Source organism: Rhinopithecus roxellana, chromosome 2 (assembly GCF_007565055.1).
Source record: "Rhinopithecus roxellana isolate Shanxi Qingling chromosome 2, ASM756505v1, whole genome shotgun sequence".
NCBI classification, from domain to species: domain Eukaryota; kingdom Metazoa; phylum Chordata; class Mammalia; order Primates; family Cercopithecidae; genus Rhinopithecus; species Rhinopithecus roxellana.
In genome coordinates, this window is record NC_044550.1 from 10,710,548 (window position 1) to 10,734,876 (window position 24,329).

General features: G+C 40.0%; 1 pseudogene; it reads left to right on the forward strand.

The window, feature by feature from the left end:
* The first annotated feature begins 6,594 nt into the window (after window positions 1-6,594).
* Window positions 6,595-23,839, forward strand: LOC104664099 (annotated as a pseudogene).
* Window positions 23,840-24,329: the final 490 nt, after the last annotated feature.

Below are 24,329 nucleotides of genomic sequence, written 5' to 3' on the forward strand. Positions count from 1 at the left end.
GGGAGGAAAGAGACACATTACTGGCAAATCTTGTGATAAAGAGAAACACATCGTGCTATGGAAGCATCTGAGTGGGACCCCTAGTCCGAAAGGGGCATTCAGGGAAGGCTCCCGAAAACAGATGCTGGAGATAAGCTTCAGAGATAGATTAGGTGTAAAATTGGCACAGCAGGGATTTGTTGTAGAGCAGGTATATGCTGAATAAGTAACAGTGCAAAGAATAAATATGTTTTCAATGCTGACTAAGTACTGGACACTGTATCAAGTGCTTAGTCAGCATAAATTTATTTTATCATCAGGCCACCTCTAGTTTATTCATTCATCAGATATTTGAGCTCTTCTATGTTCTAGGAACTGTGCGTACAACAGTGAGGCAAACACAGATTCTGCTCACTGAGAGCTTAGTGCAGTGAGGGACGCTATTTATTCAATAATAAAGCAATTGCATATGAATATTATAAAATTATAAGTTGCTGAAAATATGTGACGTTTATCTAAAACAAACGTACCTCCAAACTGTATGTTTCTAAATGCACATGCATATGTCAATATACTTTTAAAATATTAACAACTCAACTTTTAAAATTATTAGTATACAAAACAGGTAACCTGGTTAAACCTTAGAGATGGGGATGAAAATGTCCACTGAGCCCAGGCCTTGTGTAACTCCTTAGCTAAGTCCAAAATAGTCTGGTACTGAAATGTCTTAAGGGTTAGACTACTTAGCATCTCCATCTTTTTTCTCTGCCTTATCAAAGACTTCCAGAATTACCACCACTTGACAGAGTTGTTTGTTGTTTTTTTTTAAAAGTCTCTTTTACTTACTTTTACGAGGACTTCATTAATCTAGTTTGTTATGGCCCAGAAAACAAGAGAATCGATGGAAGAGAAACCTGCCACATCTGATTGTAACAAACATGTTTTTACATACTGACAGGGAAATGTTTAAACAGTCATATCAAAATATTCTGCTTCAATGGTATTACAGGTAATCAGTAGAAAAATTTAATTTTACTTTTACAACCTAGATCTGAGCACTCCTCATTTGTCAGGTCTGGCTAGAAACAGACATTCTGAAAGAATCAATTCTATTCTTAAATGGTTTATTTGTTTGTACATCATTACCCTATGAAGACAAAATCCAGCCATATGTGCACCAGGGGAAGAGGAAAGAGGGCTTTGCAAAACAAAACCCCCAAACATACACTTTCACATGGTTTTATTAAAACATGTGCACACACACACGTGTTTATATATTATGATTAAAACATGTTTGCATTTATGTAATTAAAATAATTTTTGTTTACAATTTGATAGTAAATTGGTCTGGATGGAAGTTTTGGAATTGTTTGGGAATACCAAGCCTGAGGTGATCATTTAAAGGATGATCCTGTGTCTACAAATATGCACGTAAGATTACGTATTATGTGTGTGTTTATTTATACACAGACACACACTAAACTTAAATGTGTATATTCTTATAATGTCACTTGAATTTTCAATAATGTCCAACTTTTTCTTTTCCTTAAACAATAAAAATGTATTTTCTTACAGTTATGAAGGCTAGAAGTCTGGATGAAGCTGTTGTCAAAGTTAGTTTCTTCTCAAACCTCTCTCCTTGGCATGCAGATGGCTGCCTTCTATGTCTTTAAATGATTTTTCCTCTGTAAGTGTCTGTGTCTTAATATCCTCTTCTTATAAAGGGCACCCATCACTGGGTTAGGACCCACCTATGTGACGTCATTTAACCTTAATTACCTCCTTAAAGGCCCTATCTCCAAATAATGTCCAACATTTATTGAGCAACTACTGACAGGAACTGCTTTTAATGCTTACGCTGCTAATTCAATCCTCACAGCAATCATATGAGACAGGTTCTATTACTGTTTTCCACATCACACATCTCAAATTTAACATCTCCAAAACTGACCTCCTGCTTGCCCAACCACAATCCTTCTAATCTTACCTTTCTTAGTTCGTGGAAGTATCTTTCCTGTTACTCATGCCAAAAATCCGAGTCATCTTTGATTCGTTGCTCTCTCCCTCTCCCTCCTTCTTTCTCAGGACCAGTACATATGGTTATGTAGGTTGGGCACTGAACAAATAAGAAGTTGCCATTTATATTGTATGCACCATAGATTTATGTTCTAAGTACAGTAATTTTCCAGCAGCTGGCAATTCTAATAAAATAAGTATATTAATGACAATTTTTTCTGTGGGATGGAAGGGAAATGTCTTGATTTCGGGACATGAGGGTACGTTTCACTACCCACACTGAATTATTGCCATGGCCTCCTTGCCTCCATCCTGGTCCTCAAAAAATAAAACAATTAGTTGGGCATGGTTGCTTGTAATTCCAGTTACTCCAGAGGTTGAGGCAGGAGGTTTGCTTGAGCCCAGGAGTTTGAGGTGACAGTGAGCTACAATTGTGCCACTGCACTCCAGCCTGGGTGGCAGAGTGAGACCCTGTGTTCCAAGTTAATCTTGGTCAAGAGATTCCTCATTCTCTGACTGACCCAAGAAGGGGATTCATGACAGCTGAGCTCCTTCTGGAGGATCTGTCTTTAGGTAGATAAGGGGAGCTCAGAGAAAGCCTCCGCCTCTGTCTTCTGTTCCCCAAGTGCCCCTCAGTTTGAAGAAATCAGCAAACCAAAGCAGCAGGCATATTCTGTGGTGGTATTTGTTGAACTCCTTCAGGCCAATAACTTTGTTTTTACTTACAACTAAAATCATCCTAATTGATATACTCTCTCCAGCTTCCCTCCCAATGCATAATCTGAATCCCCAAAATAAATTGAACATTTTATGGAAGCCCATAAAAGCAGAGGTTTTTGAGATTTTTCTGAGGAAAACAGAAACATCAGTTAAAGCACTTAGTAATATTTATTAACCAAAACTAAATTATTGCTAAAATCATAACGGCAAGGGAGTAACCAGAAATTTTGAGGTGTAACTCTTGCAAAATACAAGGAAAATCACAGAGAAGGAGCAGGATGCTTGTTGCATATTAATGGCTCCTTCTGAGCTAGGAACCTGCAGTAAACAGCCTCCTGGCTACATGTGGCTTATCTGTAAGATGTTGTCGAATACTCGAAAACTCGCTCTACCCCTAACCCCAGCTCCAATCTCCACCCCTTCCCTGAGCTTCATCCTAGATGCAGGAGCTGGCATGAGGTGTGGTTCTGTGATGAGGTGAGATAAGTGTTTTGCACGTGACTTGGTAATTTTTAGGAGTTGAAAATTAAATTACTTTCAGGCCACCTCAAAATATCCCCAAGTCAAAACACCTGCATCCAAGTAGCAGCTTCAAAATGCCAGGTATTTTTTGCCTTTTTCTGGCTGGCCTTGCCTCATTAACTTAGTTTCCATTCAGCCTCCTGAGGAATTTTTATAAGATCTGATCTAATCATGAATTTGTTTAAAAATCCTTCTGGCTTCTGTTTTTCTTCCTCCCACCCCATCCGCTGGCTTCCTAGCTCTGGTTATACCAAGCTACACACAGTTGCCCAGATGAGCATGAGTCATGCCTCCATGCCTGTGCAAACCCCTTCCTCTGCCCAGAGGTTCATTTCCTGTGCCCTGCCTGATGAAGCCCTGACCTCGGGTGGTATCCCCTGGGAAGTACTCTGTGTCTCACAGGCAGGGGTTAGCCATTTCCTGCTCTGGGCTCCCACAGCATTCTGTGCTGATCCTCTAATATCACACTTATGCCTTCAGTGGAATTACTTACTCTATTTGTCTCTCTCACTAGGCTGTGAGTTCCTCAAGGGCAGATGTGTTTTCTTTATCTTTATAGCCCTTGAACTTGGCATGGTCCATCACAGGGCAAGTATTCAATAAAGGTTTGTCGAATGAGTGAATGCATGAATGAAGAAATGAATAATAAATTGAGGAGAAGAAGCCAATTATAATAGGATGACAACACTGGGGCCTCTCTCATAGCTACACAATTTTCAAATTGTTCATGTGAAATTTGATGTTGCTATGGTTTTCTGCCTTCTACTCGAGGAAAAGGGAAGTTTGTGTTGCCCTTTAGAGTTTGGGAAGGAAGTTCTGATCTTTAGTCGTACTTGTATGGCATGACAGGTCATTGCCAAAACTTTAAGGATTTCAATCTGATTTAGATGGAAATTTCCTGGATACTAAATGAGAGAATCCATGGAAAGTGCATGCCACATATAGGCATTAGAAACATTAGCTATTATTGGCCAGGCACAGGGTGGTTCACGCCTATAATCCCAGCACTTTGGGAGGCCAAGGTGGGTGGATCACGAGGTCAGGAGATAGAGACCATCCTACCCAACATGGTGAAACTCGGTCTCTACTAAAAATACAAAAAATTAGCTGGGCGTTGTGGCGGGTACCTGTAGTCCCAGCTACTCGGGAGGCTGAGGCAGGACAATGGTGTTAACCTGGGAGGCAGAACTTGCAGCGAGCCGAGATCTTGCCACTGCACTCCAGCCTGGGCGACAGAGTGAGACTCTGTATCAAAAAAAAAAAAAAAAAAAAAAAAGAAAAGAAAAGAAAAAGAAAAAAAGAAAAGAAACATTAGCTATTATCTGGCTGGGCATGGTGGCTCATGCCTATAATCCTAGCACTTTGTGAGGCCGAGGGGGGTGGATTGCCTGAACTCAGGAGTTGGAGACCAGCCTGGGCAACAAGGCAAAACCCTGTCTCTACCAAAAATACAAAACAATTAGCCAGGTGTGGTGGCACACACCTATGGTACCAGCTACTTGGGAGGCTGTCGTGGGAGGATTGCTCGAGTCCAGGAGGTTGAGGCTGCAGTGAGTCGTGATCACGCCACTGCACTCCAGCCTGGGTGACAAAAGGAGATCCAGTCTCAAAACAAAAACAAAAACATTAGCTATTATGATCATCGTCATCATGATTAAAGAATCACATTGATTAGGTGCATAGCAGTAGAGCATGGAGATGAGAGGACGCAGGGTTTGGAGTTAAACCACCTGGGTTTGTATCCTGTTTACATCACTTACTGGATGTTGGCCTCCAAAAAGTGACAGTATTTCCTGAGTTTTAGTTACCTAATCAGTAAAATGAAGACATATTCACTTAGCAAGTATTTATTGAGTGCTTCTGCTCTATCAGGACTTGTTCTAGGTGCCTGAGATTCACACTGAACAAAACAAAAATTTCTGCCTTCATGAGATTTGCATTCATAAAAATAAAGAAACATTTATTAATTTTGGATGGTGAAAATGCTATGATTTAAAGTTGGGGAAGGGGATAGGGAGTGACTGGGCAGGCTGTGATTTTATACGGGGTGGCCAGTGAAGGCCACACAGAGGAGGTAGCATTTGAAAAAGGATTTGAAAGTGGAAAGGGAGTGAGCTGAGGGGGAATATGAGCAAAGGGACAGAGATGGACGTTTGCTTAGCACAGGAAGGAGGCAGACATGGCAGAGTGAGGGAGTGGGAAGGCGAGTGGAGATGAAATCAGAACACTATCAGGGACAGGGCACCTAGGGCTGTTGTAAGGACTTTGTGTTTTCTGAGTGAAAGCTCATTGGAGGCGCCTGAGTAGAGGCATGACTTATATCAACCTACAGGGCCATGCTGACTACTGTGCTGAGGTTTAGTTTTGGTTAACAAATGTTATTAAGTGCTTTAACTGATGTTTCTATTTTCCTCAGAAAAATCTCAAAAACCTCTGCTTTTATGGGCTTCCATAAAATGTTCAATTTATTTTGGGGATTCAGATTATGCATTGGGAGGGAAGCTGGAGAGAGTATATCAATTAGGATGATTTTAGTTGTAAGTAAAAACAAAGTTATTGGCCTGAAGGAGTTCAACAAATGCCACCGCAGAATATGCCTGCTGCTTTGGTTTGCTGATTACTTCAAACTGAGGGGCACTTGGGGAACAGAAGACAGAGGCGGAGGCTTTCTCTGAGCTCCCCTTATCTACCTAAAGACAGATCCTCCAGAAGGAGCTCAGCTGTCATGAATCCCCTTCTTGGGTCAGTCAGAGAATAAGGAATCTCTTGACCAAGATTAACTTGGAACACAGGGTCTCACTCTGCCACCCAGGCTGGAGTGCAGTGGCACAATTGTAGCTCACTGTCACCTCAAACTCCTGGGCTCAAGCAAACCTCCTGCCTCAGCCTCTGGAGTAACTGGAATTACAAGCTCATGCAACCATGCCTAACTAATTGTTTTATTTTTTGTGGAGATGGGGTCTTGCCATGTTACCTAGGTTGGTCTTAAGCTCCTGGCCTCAAATGATCCTCCCTCATTGGCCTCCCAAAGTGCTGGGATTGCACAGACATGAGCTGCTATACACAGCCCAAAAGTCATCTTCTAAAAGAACTCATGAAAAATAATATTAAATAATACAGATGTGACTGAAGTATGAAGTGGTAGTTTTTATAATTGGGAAATCATGAAATACATAATAAATGTCAGGGATACTTTTGGTAACATAGAAAAAATGAATTTATATTTGTCCAGACTGTTTTGACTCAGAGGCTTGGGAACTGATTAGGAAATAATCCCAGGAGTCCGAGGGTGAAGTAACTGGTTAGGGCCTAAAGTTGTGGTTGGGGGCTTTGGAAAGGAGGGAACTGAACTGAGAGATGTATTTAACAAATGGGACCCAGGACTCGGTGATTGGACCTGAAAGTGCAAAGGAGAGATTAACTTCCAGGTTTCTGGATCAGGTAGCTCACTAGGGAGGAAGACCTATCATAGAAATAAGAACTAGAGGAAGAAAAGGAAAATTGGAAGACGTGGGAAAAAAGTTATCCCAAACCCTTTCCGGGTCTGACCTAATTTACAGCCTCATTCTGGGAAGAAATATATGCATTCTCTGATAAAAATGGATAAGCAATTATCTGATAAACTTTAATAAAGACTCATTCTAGGAAGCAGTCATGTTGACTTCATCATCTCTAGATAGAGTTGATGACTGACATCTCTACCTAGTTGACTGTCAGTGAAGAGTCTTGTGGCCATTAACCAAACCTTCTCTTGCCCTTCCTTGTTTAACAATGAGGATTTAACATTCTCTTTACCTACAAGAAGCACTACCAAGAGTTAGTTTTTGAAACAACTCCTATAGATCTTTTCTTTTGCAGGAAGACTATGACAAAACTTCAATAGATGCTTATAACTGGAGGATTGTAGAGGAGGATCATGTCTTCTTCATTTATAGGTATTTAAGTCCTAGTTCTATGGAAATAATCATCTAAAAATAATTGTTAAAGTAACACATGTTCACAGAAAGTTTGGAAAAATCCATAGAAGTAGAAAGCATAGGAAACTTATTTGTACATCATTCTTATGCGTTCATTTTTTTCACTATTTATATTTCCTTCTACAAATTTTGTGTCCAAAGCCTTTAACTCTTTTTCTGTTGATGATTGTCTTTATAATGAAATTGTTGGAACTTTTTATAAATTAAGAATATGACCCCAAATCAATTGACTTTTTAAGGTGGGGTGCTCATTTTGTGGTGAAGACCCCTGCTTAAGGTTGGGTTTCTTAGTAACTCCTCTCATTGTATTGTTTATTATCAAAAGTTCATTGTTCTTCAGCAATTGCTACTCACCAGACACTAGTCAGCTTGGCTTCTTGAGAAGAACCATGTCTACCCTTAGCTGCAATCCTGATGGTGAATGCAGTGTCTAGCACACCAGAGGGAATAAGAACTTGATGGATATGACAATAGTAACATTCTTGAATAACTATTTGCCAGGAGTTACTAAACATGTTATATACATTATCTCATTTAAATCCTCATAATAACTCTATGAGGTAAGTACAATTATTGTCACCATTTTATGGATGAGGAAACCGAGCACATGAAGAAGTTAAACATCTCATCTGAGATCCCACAGTTAGAGCTGAGGTTAAAACCTGGTTCCATTTACTTTGAAGCTGAAGCTTTTGATTGTGACGCTATCTAGAGGATTATTTCTAGAAGAGAAATTTTAGATGTGAGATATGAACACTTAATTCTTTAAACAGTCCAGTCTTTATGTGATCTCATGTCACAAAATTTATTCCTCAAGGTTTTTTGGAATTTTTTTTAGAGGAAATGTGAGGGTGATCATTATATAACTAAAAAAATCTCAGATCACAAATTTCAGTTTCTCAAAGCTTTTGAATTATAATACCGGGCAGAGCTTTTGGGAAAGTTATCCAGTGGAGGGTGAGAAGACCCCACAGGTAATACAGTGAGCGAATGATCCAGACTAGTGTCATGAAACTGCCCAGAAGTACACAAAGACAAAATTAATTTCCTGGAAGTTGTTCTTTCTTTAAATTTCACAGTAGCTCAGATTAAAACCTTAGTTTCATGTTATATCCAGTTTCTGTTCACAAGTTAATTGAGATCATTTTCCACTGCTGATGTATAAAATCTGCTCCCTACCGGTAAAATTAGAGATTCCTAATTGATTTGACCAATTTAGATTAAGTTTGATTCACATCTGCAAGTAGAGAGCCACCTTCATTGTCATGGAGGAAGAAGGCATCCTGTGCAGCCTTCCCGCCATCTTCTCAGCTCAGCCCAGATGGACTTGCTGCTGGGGTTAAGCAGAGAGAAGCCTTTGCCATTGTGTTGACTACTACTTTTCTCTGGGATGTTTATGAGAATGGCTCAGTTTACAGGCATTGCAGCCCAGGGGTGGGCAAATGACAGGCCAGACTGGCCCTACAAGTGTAGTCAAGAGTAGGAGCATGCTTGGATGATGGGCATTTTACCCATCTTTCTTTTAATCCATTTCTTCTATTGGTTGTTTAGCATTTTTTTTTACATGATTTTGTGGAAAGGGCATAGGATTGTGAATCAGAAGATAAGTGTCCCTATTCTGTGTGATTTAGGACAAAGCACTTCCATTTCTGAGCCTCAGTTTCTTCAACTGTAAATTAGCGATAATATCTTCCTCCTGGGATAATTGCAAGGAATAAATGAGCTAATGTATTTGAAAATGCATTATAAAACTCAATGCACTGCTCGGGGGGCGGAGCAAGATGGTCAAATAGGAACAGCTCCACTCTCCAACTCCCAGCGCGAGCGACACAGAAGACCGGTGATTTCTGCATTTTCAACTGAGGTACTGGGGTCATCTCACTAGGGAGTGCCGGACAATCGGTGCTGGTCAGCTGCTGCAGCCTGACCAGCGAGAACTGAAGCAGGGCAAGGCATCGCCTCACCTGGAAGCCAAGGGGGAAGGGAATCCGTTTTCCTAGCCAGGGGAACTGAGACACACAACACCTGGAAAATCGGGTAACTCCCACCCCAATACTGGGCTTTAAGCAGACAGGCACACCAGGAGAATATATCCCACACCTGGCCGGGAGGGTCCCACGCCCACGGAGCCTCCCTCACTGCTAACACAGCAGTCTGAGGCGATCTATCCGCAAGGCAGCAGCGAGGCTGGGGGAGGGGCGCCCGCCATTGCTGAGGCTTAAGTAGGTAAACAAAGCCGCTGGGAAGCTTGAACTGGGTGGAGCTCACAGCAGCTCAAGGAAGCCTGCCTGTCTCTGTAGTCTCCACCTCTGGGGACAGCGCACAGCTGAAGACCAACAGCAGAAGCAGCGGGGGCCGGTGCAGACGCGAACGACTCTGTCTGACAGCTTTGGGGAGAGCCGTGGATCTCCCAACGCGGAGGTTGAGATCTGAGAACGGACAGACTGCCTGCTCAGGTGGGTCCCTGACCCCTGAGTAGCCTAGCTGGGAGACATCCCCCACTAGGGGCAGTCTGACACCCCACAACTCACAGGGTGGAGTACACCCCTGAGAGGAAACTTCCAAAGAAAGAATCAGACAGGCACACTCGCTGTTCAGCAATATCCTATCTTCTGCAACCTCTGCTGCTGATACCCAGGCAAACAGGGTCTGGAGTGGACCTCAAGCAATCTCCAACAGACCAACAGACAGTCCTTCTGAGTGTCAGAAGGAAAACTATCAAACAGGAAGGACACCTATACCAAAACCCCATCAGTACGTCACCATCATCAAAGACCAGAGACAGATAAAACCACAAAGATGGGGAAGAAGCAGGGCAGAAAAGCTGGAAATTCAAAAAATAAGAGCGCATCTCCCCCTGCAAAGGAGCGCAGCCCATCGCCAGCAACGGATCAAAGCTGGTCAGAGAATGACTTTGACGAGATGAGAGAAGAAGGCTTCAGTCCATCAAACTTCTCAGAGCTAAAGGAGGAATTACGTACCCAGCGCAAAGAAACTAAAAATCTTGAAAAAAGAGTGGAAGAATTGACAGCTAGACTAATTAATGCAGAGAAGGTCATAAACGAAATGACAGAGATGAAAACCATGACACAAGAAATACGTGACAAATGCACAAGCTTCAGTAACTGACTTGATCAACTGGAAGAAAGAGTATCAGCGATTGAGGAATGAAATGAAGCGAGAAGAGAAACCACAAGAAAAAAGAAGAAAAAGAAATGAACAAAGCCTGCAAGAAGTATGGCATTATGTAAAAAGACCAAATCTACGCCTGATTGGGGTGCCTGAAAGTGAGGGGGAAAATGGAACCAAGTTGGAAAACACTCTTCAGGATATCATCCAGGAGAACTTCCCCAACCTAGTAGGGCAGGCCAACATTCAAATTCAGGAAATACAGAGAACGCCACAAAGATACTCCTCCAGAAGAGCAACTCCAAGACACATAATTGCCAGATTCACCAAAGTTGAAATGAAGGAAATAATCTTAAGGGCAGCCAGAGAGAAAGGTCGGGTTACCCACAAAGGGAAGCCCATCAGACTAACAGCAGATCTCTCGGCAGAAACTCTACAAGCCAGAAGAGAGTGGGGGCCAATATTCAACGTTCTTAAGAAAAGAATTTTCAACCCAGAATTTCATATCCAGCCAAACTAAGTTTCATAAGTGAAGGAGAAATAAAATCCTTTACAGATAAGCAAATGCTTAGAGATTTTGTCACCACCAGGCCTGCCTTACAAGAGACCCTGAAGGAAGCCCTAAACATGGAAAGGAATAACCGGTACCAGCCATTGCAAAAACATGCCAAAATGTAAAGACCATCGAGGCTAGGAAGAAACTGCATCAACTAACGAGCAAAATAACCAGTTAATATCATAATGACAGGATCAAGTTCACACATAACAATATTAACCTTAAATGTAAATGGACTAAATGCTCCAATTAAAAGACACAGACTGGCAAACTGGATAAAGAGTCAAGACCCATCAGTCTGCTGTATTCAGGAGACCCATCTCACATGCAGAGACATACATAGGCTCAAAATAAAGGGATGGAGGAAGATCTACCAAGCAAATGGAGAACAAAAAAAAGCAGGGGTTGCAATCCTAGTCTCTGATAAAACAGACTTTAAACCATCAAAGATCAAAAGAGACAAAGAAGGCCATTACATAATGGTAAAGGGATCAATTCAACAGGAAGAGCTAACTCTCCTAAATATATATGCACCCAATACAGGAGCACCCAGATTCATAAAGCAAGTCCTTAGAGACTTACAAAGAGACTTAGACTCCCATACACTAATAATGGGAGACTTCAACACTCCACTGTCAACATTAGACAGCTCAACGAGACAGAAAGTTAACAAGGATATCCAGGAATTGAACTCATCTCTGCACCAAGTGGACCTAATAGACATCTATAGAACTCTCCACCCCAAATCAAAAGAATATACATTCTTATCAGCACCACATCACACTTATTCCAAAGTTGACCACATACTTGGAAGTAAAGCACTCCTTAGCAAATGTAAAAGAATAGAAATTATAACAAACTGTCTCTCAGACCACAGTGCAATCAAACTAGAACTCAGGACTAAGAAACTCAATCAAAACCACTCAACTACATGGAAACTGAACAACCTGCTCCTGAATGACTACTGGGTACATAACGAAATGAAGGCAGAAATAAAGATGTTCTTTGAAACCAATGAGAACAAAGATACAACATACCAGAATCTCTGGGACACATTTAAAGCAGTGTGTAGAGGGAAATTTATAGCACTAAATGCCCACAAGAGAAAGCAGGAAAGATCTAAAATTGACACTCTAACATCACAATTAAAAGAACTAGAGAGGCAAGAGCAAACACATTCAAAAGCTAGCAGAAGGCAAGAAATAACTAAGATCAGAGCCGAACTGAAGGAGATAGAGACACAAAAAACCCTCCAAAAAAATCAATGAATCCAGGAGTTGGTTTTTTGAAAAGATCAACAAAATTGACAGACCGCTAGCAAGACTAATAAAGAAGAAAAGAGAGAGGAATCAAATAGACCAATAAAAAATGATAAAGGGTATATCACCACCGACCCCACAGAAATACAAACAACCATCAGAGAATACTATAAACGCCTCTACGCAAATCAACTAGAAAATCTAGAAGAAATGGATAATTTCCTGGACACTTACACTCTCCCAAGACTAAACCAGGAAGAAGTTGACTCCCTGAATAGACCAATAGCAGGCTATGAAATTGAGGCAACAATTAATAGCCTACCCACCAAAAAAAGTCCAGGACCAGATGGATTCACAGCTGAATTCTACCAGAGGTACAAGGAGGAGCTGGTACCATTCCTTCTGAAACTATTCCAATCAATAGAAAAAGAGGGAATCCTCCCTAACTCATTTTATGAGGCCAACATCATCCTGATACCAAAGCCTGGCAGAGACACAACAAAAAAAGAGAATTTTAGACCAATATCCCTGATGAACATCGATGCAAAAATTCTCAATAAAATACTGGCAAACCGGATTCAGCAGCACATCAAAAAGCTTATCCACCATGATCAAGTGGGCTTCATCCCTGGGATGCAAGGCTGGTTCAACATTTGCAAATCAATAAACATAATCCAGCATATAAACAGAACCAAAGACAACAACCACATGATTATCTCAATAGGCTTTTCTCAATGCAGAAAAGGCTTTTGACAAAATTCAACAGCCCTTCATGCTAAAAACGCTCAATAAATTCGGTATTGATGGAACGTACCTCAAAATAATAAGAGCTATTTATGACAAACCCACAGCTAATATCATTCTGAATGGGCAAAAACTGGAAAAATTCCCTTTGAAAACTGGTACAAGACAGGGATGCCCTCTCTCACCACTCCTATTCAACATAGTGTTGGAAGTTCTGGCTAGGGCAATCAGGCAAGAGAAAGAAATAAAGGGTATCCAGTTAGGAAAAGAAGAAGTCAAATTGTCCCTGTTTGCAGATGACATGATTGTATATTTAGAAAACCCCATCGTCTCAGCCCAAAATCTCCTTAAGCTGATAAGCAACTTCAGCAAAGTCTCAGGATACAAAATTAATGTGCAAAAATCACAAGCATTCTTATACACCAGTAACAGACAAGCAGAGAGCCAAATCAGGAATGAACTTCCATTCACAATTGCTTCAAAGAGAACAAAATACCTAGGAATCCAGCTTACAAGGGATGTAAAGGACCTCTTCAAGGAGAACTACAAACCACTGCTCAGTGAAATCAAAGAGGACACAAACAAATGGAAGAACATACCATGCTCATGGATAGGAAGAATCAATATTGTGAAAATGGCCATACTGCCCAAGGTTATTTATAGATTCAATGCCATCCCCATCAAGCTACCAATGAGTTTCTTCACAGAATTGAAAAAAACTGCTTTAAAGTTCATATGGAACCAAAAAAGAGCCCGCATTGCCAAGACAATCCTAAGTCAAAAGGACAAAGCTGGAGGCGTCACGCTACCTGACTTCAAACTATACTACAAGGCTACAGTAACCAAAACAGCATGGTACTGGTACCAAAACAGAGATATACACCAATGGAACAGAACAGAGTCCTCAGAAATAATACCACACATCTACAACCATCTGATCTTTGACAAACCTGAGAGAAACAAGAAATGGGGAAAGGATTCCCTATTTAATAAATGGTGCTGGGAAAATTGGCTAGCCATAAGTAGAAAGCTGAAACTGGATCCTTTCCTTACCCCTTATAGGAAGATTAATTCAAGATGGATTAGAGACTTAAATGTTAGACCTAATACCATAAAAACCCTAGAAGAAAATCTAGGTAGTACCATTCAGGACATAGGCATGGGCAAGGACTTCATGTCTAAAACACCAAAAGCAACGGCAGCAAAAGCCAAAATTGACAAATGGGATCTAATTAAACTAAAGAGCTTTTGCACAGCAAAAGAAACTACCATCAGAGTGAACAGGCAACCTACAGAATGGGAGAAAATTTTTGCAACCTACTCATCTGACAAAGGGCTAATATCCAGAATCTACAAAGAACTCAAACAAATATACAAGAAAAAAACAAACAACCCCATCCAAAAGTGGGCAAAGGATATGAACAGACATTTCTCAAAAGAAGACATTCATACAGCCAACAGACACATGAAAAAATGCTCATCATCACTCGCCATCAGAGAAATGCAAATCAAAACCACAATGAGATACCATCTCACACCAGTTAGAATGGCAATCATTAAGAAGTCAGGAAACAACAGGTGTTGGAGAGGATGTGGAGAAATAGGAACACTTTTACACTGTTGGTGGGATTGTAAACTAGTTCAACCATTATGGAAAACAGTATGGCAATTCCTCAAGGATCTAGAACTAGATGTACCATATGACCCAGCCATCCCACTACTGGGTATATACCCAAAGGATTATAAATTATTCTACTACAAAGACACATGCACACGTATGTTTATTGCAGCACTATTCACAATAGCAAAGACTTGGAATCAACCCAAATGTCCATCTGTGACAGACTGGATTAAGAAAATGTGGCACATATACACCATGGAATACTATGCAGCCATAAAAAAGGATGAGTTTGCATCCTTTGTAGGGACATGGATGCAGCTGGAAACCATCATTCTTAGCAAACTATCACAAGAAGAGAAAACCAAACACCGCATGTTCTCACTCATAGGTGGGAACTGTACAATGAGATCACTTGGACTCAGGAAGGGGAACATCACACACTGGGGCCTATCATGGGGAGGGGGGAGGAGGGAGGGATTGCACTGGGGAGTTATACATGATATAAATGATGAATTGATGGGTGCTGACGAGTTGATGGGTGCAGCACACCAACATGGCATAAGTATACATATGTAACAAACCTGCACGTTATGCACATGTACCCTAGAACTTAAAGTATAATAAAAATAAAATAAAATAAAAAAATAAAATTCAATGCACTTTATAAGTATTTTGTCATACATAATTTTATTCCAGTTTTACAGCTGAGAACCCTGAAATTCATAGAGATTAAAGCTACATTTCTAACAAGAAAGTGAAGATCTGAAACAGGGCTAGTTCTAGATTCTGCTTTTCACATGTTGTCTCCTTAAACTCAAGTTGCTACTGTGAATATATTTTTTTCATAACTTATGCTAGCAATTTTTAACCCTAATTTAAGGAGCCCCGCGTAACACTCCAGAGGACTTTGTGCCAGCCATCCCTAGTGCCTAGCAAAGAGAAGAGTACCCAGGTCCGTATCTCCCAGTTCACACAGATTTCTCATAGACCTGAAAATGGGGCACAACATAAAAGTTTAAATTCCTATCACTGCAGGACCGGCTGCTATTATTTAGTGTGCTATTTTAACACTAAACAATTCAGAGTGAAGCAAACATCCTGTGTTTATTCTTCGTCCATTGCACTCCTTTGCCGTATATATCAAGGTCATATAACACCGTATCATTGCAAGTGGCTTTAGAGAATCCTTTTTACCCAGACCATAGAATACAAAGGCACAAACTAGTGACCCTAACAAATAAGACAATGCTTGTTGACCGTTTGATGAAGTTACTAATTAAAAATATCTTCTAGGAAAACAAACAAACAAACAAACAAAAAAACACTTTCTAGGGGGAGGAAAAGTGTGGGATATTTTCCTGCTTATTACCTGAGAAATCTCCTCTAAAAGTTGGTATATATCTTGACTTTGAGCAATCAGTTTCTTTACAAGTAATAAACACTTCTTTGTTGATTTGCAGTTTCTCATTCAGTATTTTTTCTTCAGCTAGTTATATAAATTCTATTAATTAACTGACTGTAATCATTCTTCATTTGCTACAGTGTGAAAGGTTCTGCCTGCAGTATCTATAAATAACAGGGCAGGCAAGCAGGCATAGATTTTAAACATACAATTTCCAAAATGTGAAGGCCTAAAGTAGGGCAATCTGTCATCTCTGTGCAGGTGTCTGAAGGCGCTTCCTGTGCTTGATTGGCCCTGTTGTCAAGACTTTAACTCTCCATCAGGCCAAGCACCTGGTACATGGAACAGAGGAGAGTCACCCACATCTCCTGGAAAGGGATCCGGAGATAACAGAGAGCTCAAAGAGGAAGGGAGAACAGGGCCCTGTGATGAGCTCAAGAACTTACCTTTGATTTCAAAGCTGTTTAAATTTATAGTCTAAAATAACTATGGGATCTCTAGTGTACTTCTGACTAGTTGGCTAGTGTACTGAACTGGGGTTACTTTGTTCCTTTTTATTATTACTAAAAATTATCTTTTCTTTCTACTATGTAATATATGCTCAGTGCAGACAAAATTCCAGAAAGGAACAGCAAAAGAAATCAATTTCACTGTCAGGAAAAGCTTTGTTGTATATGCTGCAGCATACACACAAGAATGTATTTCATAACGTCACACCTCACATAAAATGTGTAACCTTCACAATAAGTTGAACATTTTTCATGCCAATAACTATTTGTCTGCAATGTGATTTGTAGCAACTAGTGTTTTAGTCTATAGATATCAAATTATTAGTGTAACCAGTCTTCTCTTTAGGCATTTATTTCCATTTTTTCACTATTTCAAATCATGATATAATAGTGATCTTTACATAAATCTTATTTTACTGTTTTCTAATTGTTTCTATAATGTAAATCCATAAAAGTGAAATTCCCAGGTCAAAGTATATTTTAAGCTTGTCGGTTTATACCACCTAACTTCCATCCAGAAAGGTACCCATCTTGCTTCTGCCTATCATGTAGATGAATGCTGTCCATCTCAGAAACTGATCATCCAAACTATGGCACGCTGGCATACTGGGTATTTTAAGCTGAAGGAAATAATGAAAACCACAGAAGCAGAAAGGTCTCTCCGACTTTCTTTCACCTGAAGACCCTCAAGTGATAGGTGTCCTCCCTATACTCACAGGGAAGAAATGTTACACAAGAGGCCAAGAAGAATCTGAACAAATAGACTTTGCTAAACTCCCCCCACCAGCTTATTACCATTAGATCATAGCCCCTTTTGCCCAGTGATACTTTTATACACTGTCCACTCTTCACTGAGCCTAAGCATAAACACATGCAGACTAAGTTTCCCTGGGTCTTTGGGTCTTCATTACAGAAAGATCCTGTGTCATATAAAACTTTGGTTAAATAAATTCATTGTAATCTTCTCTTATTAATCTATCTTTTTTAATATCCTAGATTTATTTTTGGTTTTTGGGGTACATTATATTTGTACATATTTATGGGGTATGTGTGACATTTTGTTACATGCAAAGAATGTGTAATGATGAAGTCAGGGTATTTAAGGGTATCCATTACCTGAGTATTTATCATTACTATGTGTTGGGCACATTTCAGATCCTCTCTAACTATTTTGAAAAAAAGTTTTTCAACTATTGTTGTTAACTCCAGTTACCCTACTTAGCCATCAAACATTAGAACTTATTCTTTCTACCTAACTGTATATTTGTGATCTGTCTTTTGTTATAAGAATATCACCCATGAGGGGCCTATTATGGGGAGGGGGGAGAGGGGAGGGATGGCACTGGGAGTTATACCTGATGTAAATGACGAGTTGATGGGTGCAGCACACTAACACGGCACAAGTATACATATGTAACAAACATGCACGTTGTGCACATGTACCCTAGAACTTAAATTAAAAAAAAAGAAAGAAAGAAAAAGAAGCACCTAAAAAAAAAAAAAAAGAATATCACCCATGAACTTTGCAATAGGTGAGGAAAGGATATTACTTTTTCTCTCCTATAATGCCAGTTTTCCCATATTCTTGCCACTGACATATTATTCTTTTTACTGTTAGTCAGTGTGTTAGGTTTGAAAATGGTAGCTCACTGAAATACTTAAAAAAAAAAAAATTATTCTAGAGTGATACCAGCAAGATGGTGGAATAAGACTTTCTAGCATTCATCCCTCACAAGAAACATCAACTTGGACAACTATTCCTACATAAAAATACCATCACATGAGTTAAAGAATGCAGGTGAGAGGTTATAGCACCTGGGTATAACACAAATATAAGAAAAGATGCCTTGAAGAAGGTAGAAAGGACAGTTTCACATTTCCTGTGTCGCCTCTCCCTCAAGCCTGGGCAGCAAAACACTGACAGAGAGACCCTCCACAGGGACAAGGAAGTGAACTCTGAACTGTGTCCTAGATCCCAGCACCAGGCCCACCTCAGGGAAGTCTGGTGCCAGACTGGGTCCCACAGTCCCAGCTGCTAGGCCAGCCCCTGCAGCTGAAGGCCCACTACCACAGACCCAGGGCCAGGATCACCCCTGCAGACCCTGACACTGGTCAGCCCCTGTGGACACAAGCTTGAGACCAGTCCCCACTGCCCCAGGCTCCACAAGACCCAGTGCACCGCCACAAGATAAAGGCCATGTATGACAAGCCTACAGCTAACATCGCAGTCAATGATAAAAATCTGAAAGCTTTTCCTCTGAAATCAGGAACAAGACAAGGAGGCCCACTCTCTCCGCTTCTCTTCAATATAGTACCGGAAGTCCTAGCCAGAGAAATTGGGCAAGAAAAAGAAATAAAAGGCATCAAGATTGGAAAGGAAAAAGTAAAATTGTCTCTGGTTGCAGATGACATGGTGTTTTGTATAGAAAACCTGGCCAGGCATGGTGGCTCATGTCTGTGATCCCAGCCCTTTGGGAGGCTGAGGAACAAGGATCAACTGAGTCCAAGAGTTCAAGACCAGTCTGGCCAACATAGTGAGATCCGTCTTTATTAAAAAATAAATAAAATTAGCCAGGCTTGGAGGCACATGCCCAGCTTGGAGGCACAAGTCCCAGCTACTTAGGAGGCTGAGGTGGGAGGATTGCTTGAACCCAGGAGATTGAGGCTGCAGTGAGCCATGATCACTCCACATCTCTCCAGCTTGGGTGGGTGACAGAATGAGACAGACAGAAAGAGGAAATTAAATAAAGAGGGAAAGAAAGAAAGAAAAAAGAGAAAGAGAAAGAAAAGGAGAGAAAGAGAGCAAGAAAGAGGGAAAGAAAGAAAAACCTAAAGACTTGCCCCTGCCCCGCCCCCCCCCCCCCCCCCGCCCCACACACACAAACTGTCAGAACTAATAAACAAAGTCAGTATAGTTGCAGGATACAAAAATCAACATATAAAAATCAGTGACATTTCTGTATAGTAACAACAAACCATAAGAAAGCAATCCCTTTTACAATAGCATCAAAAATAATAAAATACTTAGGACAAAGTGTTATCAAGAAAGTAAAAGAATTGTACACTGAAAACTATAAAATAGTGATTAAAGAAATTCAAGATGCAAATAAATGAAATTATATCCTGTGTTTACAGATTGGAAGAACATTGTTTAACTGACCATACCACCCAAAGCAATCTACAGATTCATTGCAATCCCTATCAAAATTCCAAAGATATTTTTTTAAATTACATTTTTATTTTTATTTTAAGTTACGGGGTACATGTGCAAGATGTGCATGTTTGTTACATAAGTAAATGTGTGCCATGGTGGTTTGCTGCACCTATCAACCCATCACCTAGGTATTAAGCCAAGCATGCATTAGCTATTTTTCCTAATGCTCTGCCTACCCATACCCCGCTCCCTGACAGGTCCCAGTGTGTTTCGTTCCCCTACATGTGTCCACGTGTTCTCATTGTTCAGCTCCCACTTATAAGTGAGAGCATGCGGTATTTGGTTTTCTGTTACTGTGTTAGTTTGCTGAAGAGAATGGCTTCCAGCTCCATCCATGTTCCTGCAAAGGACACGATCTCATTCCTTTTTATGGCTGCATACTATTCGGTGGTGTATATGTACCATATTTTCTTTATCCAGTCTATCATTGATGGGCATTTGGGTTGATTCCATGTTTCCAAAGACATTTTTCAAGAAATAGAAGAAACAATCCTAAAATTCTTATGGAAGCACAAAAAACCTCCAAGTAGCCAAACCAATCTGGAGCAAAAAGAGTAAAGCTGAAAACATCTCACTCCCTGACTTCAAAATATGCTACAAAGAGATAGGAATCAAAACAGCATGCTACTGGCATAAAAACAGACCCATAGACCAATGGAATAGAACAGAGAACCCAGAAATAAATCCACACATTTACGGTCAATTGACCTTTGGCAAAGATAGTAAGAACACACAATGGGGAAAGGACTGTCTCTTCAGTAAGCGGTGTTGTGAAAACTAGGTATCCACAGGCAGTAGAATAAAACTGAACCCTTATCTCACACCATATATAAAAATCAACTCAAAACCGATTAAAGACTTAAATGTAAGACCTGAAACTGTAAAACTACTAGAAACCAATATGGAGACAAAGCTTCTTGACATTGGTCTGGGCAAAGATTTTTTAGATATGGCTCCAAAAGCACAGAAAACAGAAGCAAAAAAGGACAAATGGGATTGCATCAAATGAAGAAAAAAAAAAAAAAAACCAACTTCTGCATAGCTAAGGAAATGATCAACAGAGTGGAAAAAAAAAAATCCTACAGAATTGAAGAAAATATTTGCAAACAATACATCTGATAAGGGGTTAATATAAAAAATATATAAGGAACTCAAACAATTCAAGAGCAAGAAAACAACTCAATTAAAACAATGGTCAAAGGACCTGAATAAATACTGTTTTAATGTGTCCCCCAAAATTCACATGTTGAAAACTTAATCCCCTATGCAACAGTGTTGAGAGATGGGACACAATGAAGGTGACTGGTATAATGACAGAGCCTCATAAATGAATGCGTGTAGTCATGGGAGTAGGTCAATTATCAAGAGAGCAGGTTGTTATAAAAGTGAGCCTGGCCCCTCTTGCTTTCTCAGTCTTGTGTGCTTGCTTCTATCTTCTGCTGATTCACCATGGATATTGTAGCACAAAGCCCTCATCAAATGCCAGCATCATGCTCTTAGATTTGTTAGCCTGCAGAACCATGAGCCAAGCAAACTTATATTGTTTATAATTTACCCAGTCTGTGGTATTCTGTTGTAGCAACAGAGAATAGACTAAGACAATAGATATTTCTCACGAGAAGACATACAAATGGCCAGCAGGTATTTGAAAAAATGCTCAACATTAAGAATGACCAGGGAAATGCAATAGAAAGCACAATAAGATATTGCCTCATATCTGTTAGAATGGCTATTAACAACAAGTGTTAAAAAGGATGTGGAGAAAAGGGAGCTCTTGTACACTGCTGGTAGAAATGCAAATTAGTACATCCATTATAGAAAAACAGTATGAAGCGTTCTTTAAAAATTAAAAAGATAAAGAAAATGTGGCACATATATATCATGGAATACTACACAGCCATAAAAAAGGATGAGTTCATGTCCTTTGCAGGCACATGGATGAAGCTGGAAACCATCATTCTCAGCAAACTAACAAAGGAACAGAAAACCATACACATGCTCTCACTCGTAAGTGGGAGCTGAAAAATGAGAACACATGGACACAGGGAAGGGAACATCACACACAGGACCTGTCAGGGGGTGGGGGCTTAGGAGAGGGATAGCATTAGGAGAAATACCTAATGTAGATGATGGGTTAATGGGTGTTGTAAACCACCATGGTACGTGTATACTATGTAACAAACCTGCACGTTCTGCACATGTATTCCAGAACTTAAAGTATAATAAAATAATTAAAAATAGAACTACCATGTGATCCATCAATTTCTCTTCTGTGTATATACCCAAATGAAATGAAATCAGTATATCAAAGAGATCTCTGCACTCCCATGTGTATTGCAGCACTATTCACAACAGCCAAGAAGTGGAAACAACCTAAGTGTCCATCAACAGATGACTGAAGAAAATGATATACATACAATGGAATATGATTCGGAAATCTGATTGTGATAAATAGGTGACAAAGGAAATAAGCCAGAAAGACAAATACTGCATAATCTCACTCCTTAAAAAAAGCAAGTTTTTTAAGGAATGGAAACAACTGATCATTAAAGTTGGAGACATACTGGTGATGATATGATCTATCTATAGCTTCCCTTGGAGAAGGTGTTTTGTTTATAGACAAAGATAATTTGATTACAACCAGGAACAGAGTCTGAAAGTCTGAGCTTCCCTTAGAACGTGGCTTTTTTTTTCTTTTGAGAAGTGAGTCTTGAATTGCAGTGTGCTTTTTTTTTTTTTTTAATTTTATCTTAGGTTGGGGCCACATGTGCAGGTTTGTTATACAGGTAAACTCGTGTGATGGGAGTTTGTTGTACAGATTATTTCATCATCCAGTTACTAAGGCTCGTATCCAATAGTCATTTTTTCTGCTCCTCTCCCTCCTCCCACCCTCCGCCCTCAAGTAGGCCCCAGTGTCTGTTGTTTCCTTCTTTGTGTTTATGAGTTCTCATCATTTAGCTCCTACTGAGGAGAACACGCAGCATTTGGTTTTCTGTTCCTGTGTTAGTTTGCTAAGGCTAATGGCCTCCAGCTCCATGCATGTTCCCACAAAGAACACGATCTCATTCAAAAAACAAAGTTATAAAAGCAGAGAGTAGAACAATAGTTTCCAAGGGCTGGAGGTCAGGTAAAAGAGTGAGAAGGATGTTGGCTAAAGGGTACATAGTTTTGGTTAGACAGGATGAATAAGTTTTGGAGATCTATTGTATAGCATGATGATGATGATAATAATGTATTACATACTTGAAAATTGCTGAGAGTAGATCTTAAATGTTCTCACCACAAAAAAGGTATAAGAGGTGATAGGTATGTTAATTAGCTTGACTTAATCGTTTCACAATGTACACATATATCAAAATATCACACCATATATAATTTGTATTTGTCAATTATGCCTTTGTAAAGGAACAAATTTTTATAAATAGTGAGGCTGAACTTTTTTTCATATTTTTATTCATCCTTTGACATTCTTTCTCTGAGAACTGTCCATTTATGCCTTTTGTCCATTTTCTGGTTGGTAAGTTCCTTCTTTCCTTATAAATCTGAAAGATCCTCCCTCTAGCTGCCATCTCGCATCCCCGAGTGTGTGTGCCTAATCTCAGCTGGTCCACCCAAGATACCTGAGCACCAACCCTAGTCCCCCTAGCAGCCCCTTATCTGCTCCAACAAGATAAAAGAAATGATCATGAACCAGGAAAACCTCAAACTGCAAGCACAAGTGTGCACTGGTGGGAAAGGAACTGCTCACAGAAAGCAGAAAGAAGGTGGTTCACAGAACAGCCACAGCCGATGATTAAAAAAAAAAAAAAAAAAAAAAAAAAAGACAAAACAAAACACTTCAATTCTTCTTAAAGAAGTTACAGGTAAACAATATCTCTGGTATTGAAAAGGTGAATGTGCTTACAAAGCAAGGAACAGTAATCCACTTTAACAACCCTAAATTTCAGGCATGGCAGCAGACACTTTCACCATTACAGGCCATGCTGAGGCAAAGCAGGTGACAGAAATGCTACCCAGCCTCTTAAGCCAGCTTGGTGCAGACAGTCTGACTAGTTTAAGGAGACTGGCTGAAGTTCTGCCCAAACAACCTGTGGATGGAAAAGCACCACTTGCTACTGGCGAGGATGATGATGATGGAGTTCCAGAATTGTGGAGAATTTTGATGAGGCTTCCAAGAATGAGGCAAGCTGAACTGAGTCGACTTCTGAAGAAGATAAAACTTGAAGTTACTGGAAGCTGCTATTTTCTATTATGACTTCTTTTTAAGAAATTTTTGTTCATGGATCTGATAAAATGTAGATCTCTAATATTTTTAAGCCCAAGACCCTTGGACACTGTATCTCTTTTCAGTTTTTGCTTATACATAATCATTCTTTTTAGCTAGTTAAGCTCAAGAAGCTGGGAAGTAAAGTTTGAAACAAAGGTTAATAAAGTTCTTTGCCTAGTAAAAAATAAATAAAAAAGTAAAAACTTGAAAGACCATTTATATATTTTAATAGGCATTTTTCACATATATTGCAAAGATTTTCCCTAGTGTTTTGTTTATCTTGTATTTTTATGTGTATGTATGTTTAATCAACAGCAGTTGTAACTGTTTAAACTATGAACTAGAGGCTGGGCGCGGTGGCTCAAGCCTGTAATCCCAGCACTTCGGGAGGCCGAGACAGGCGGATCACGAGGT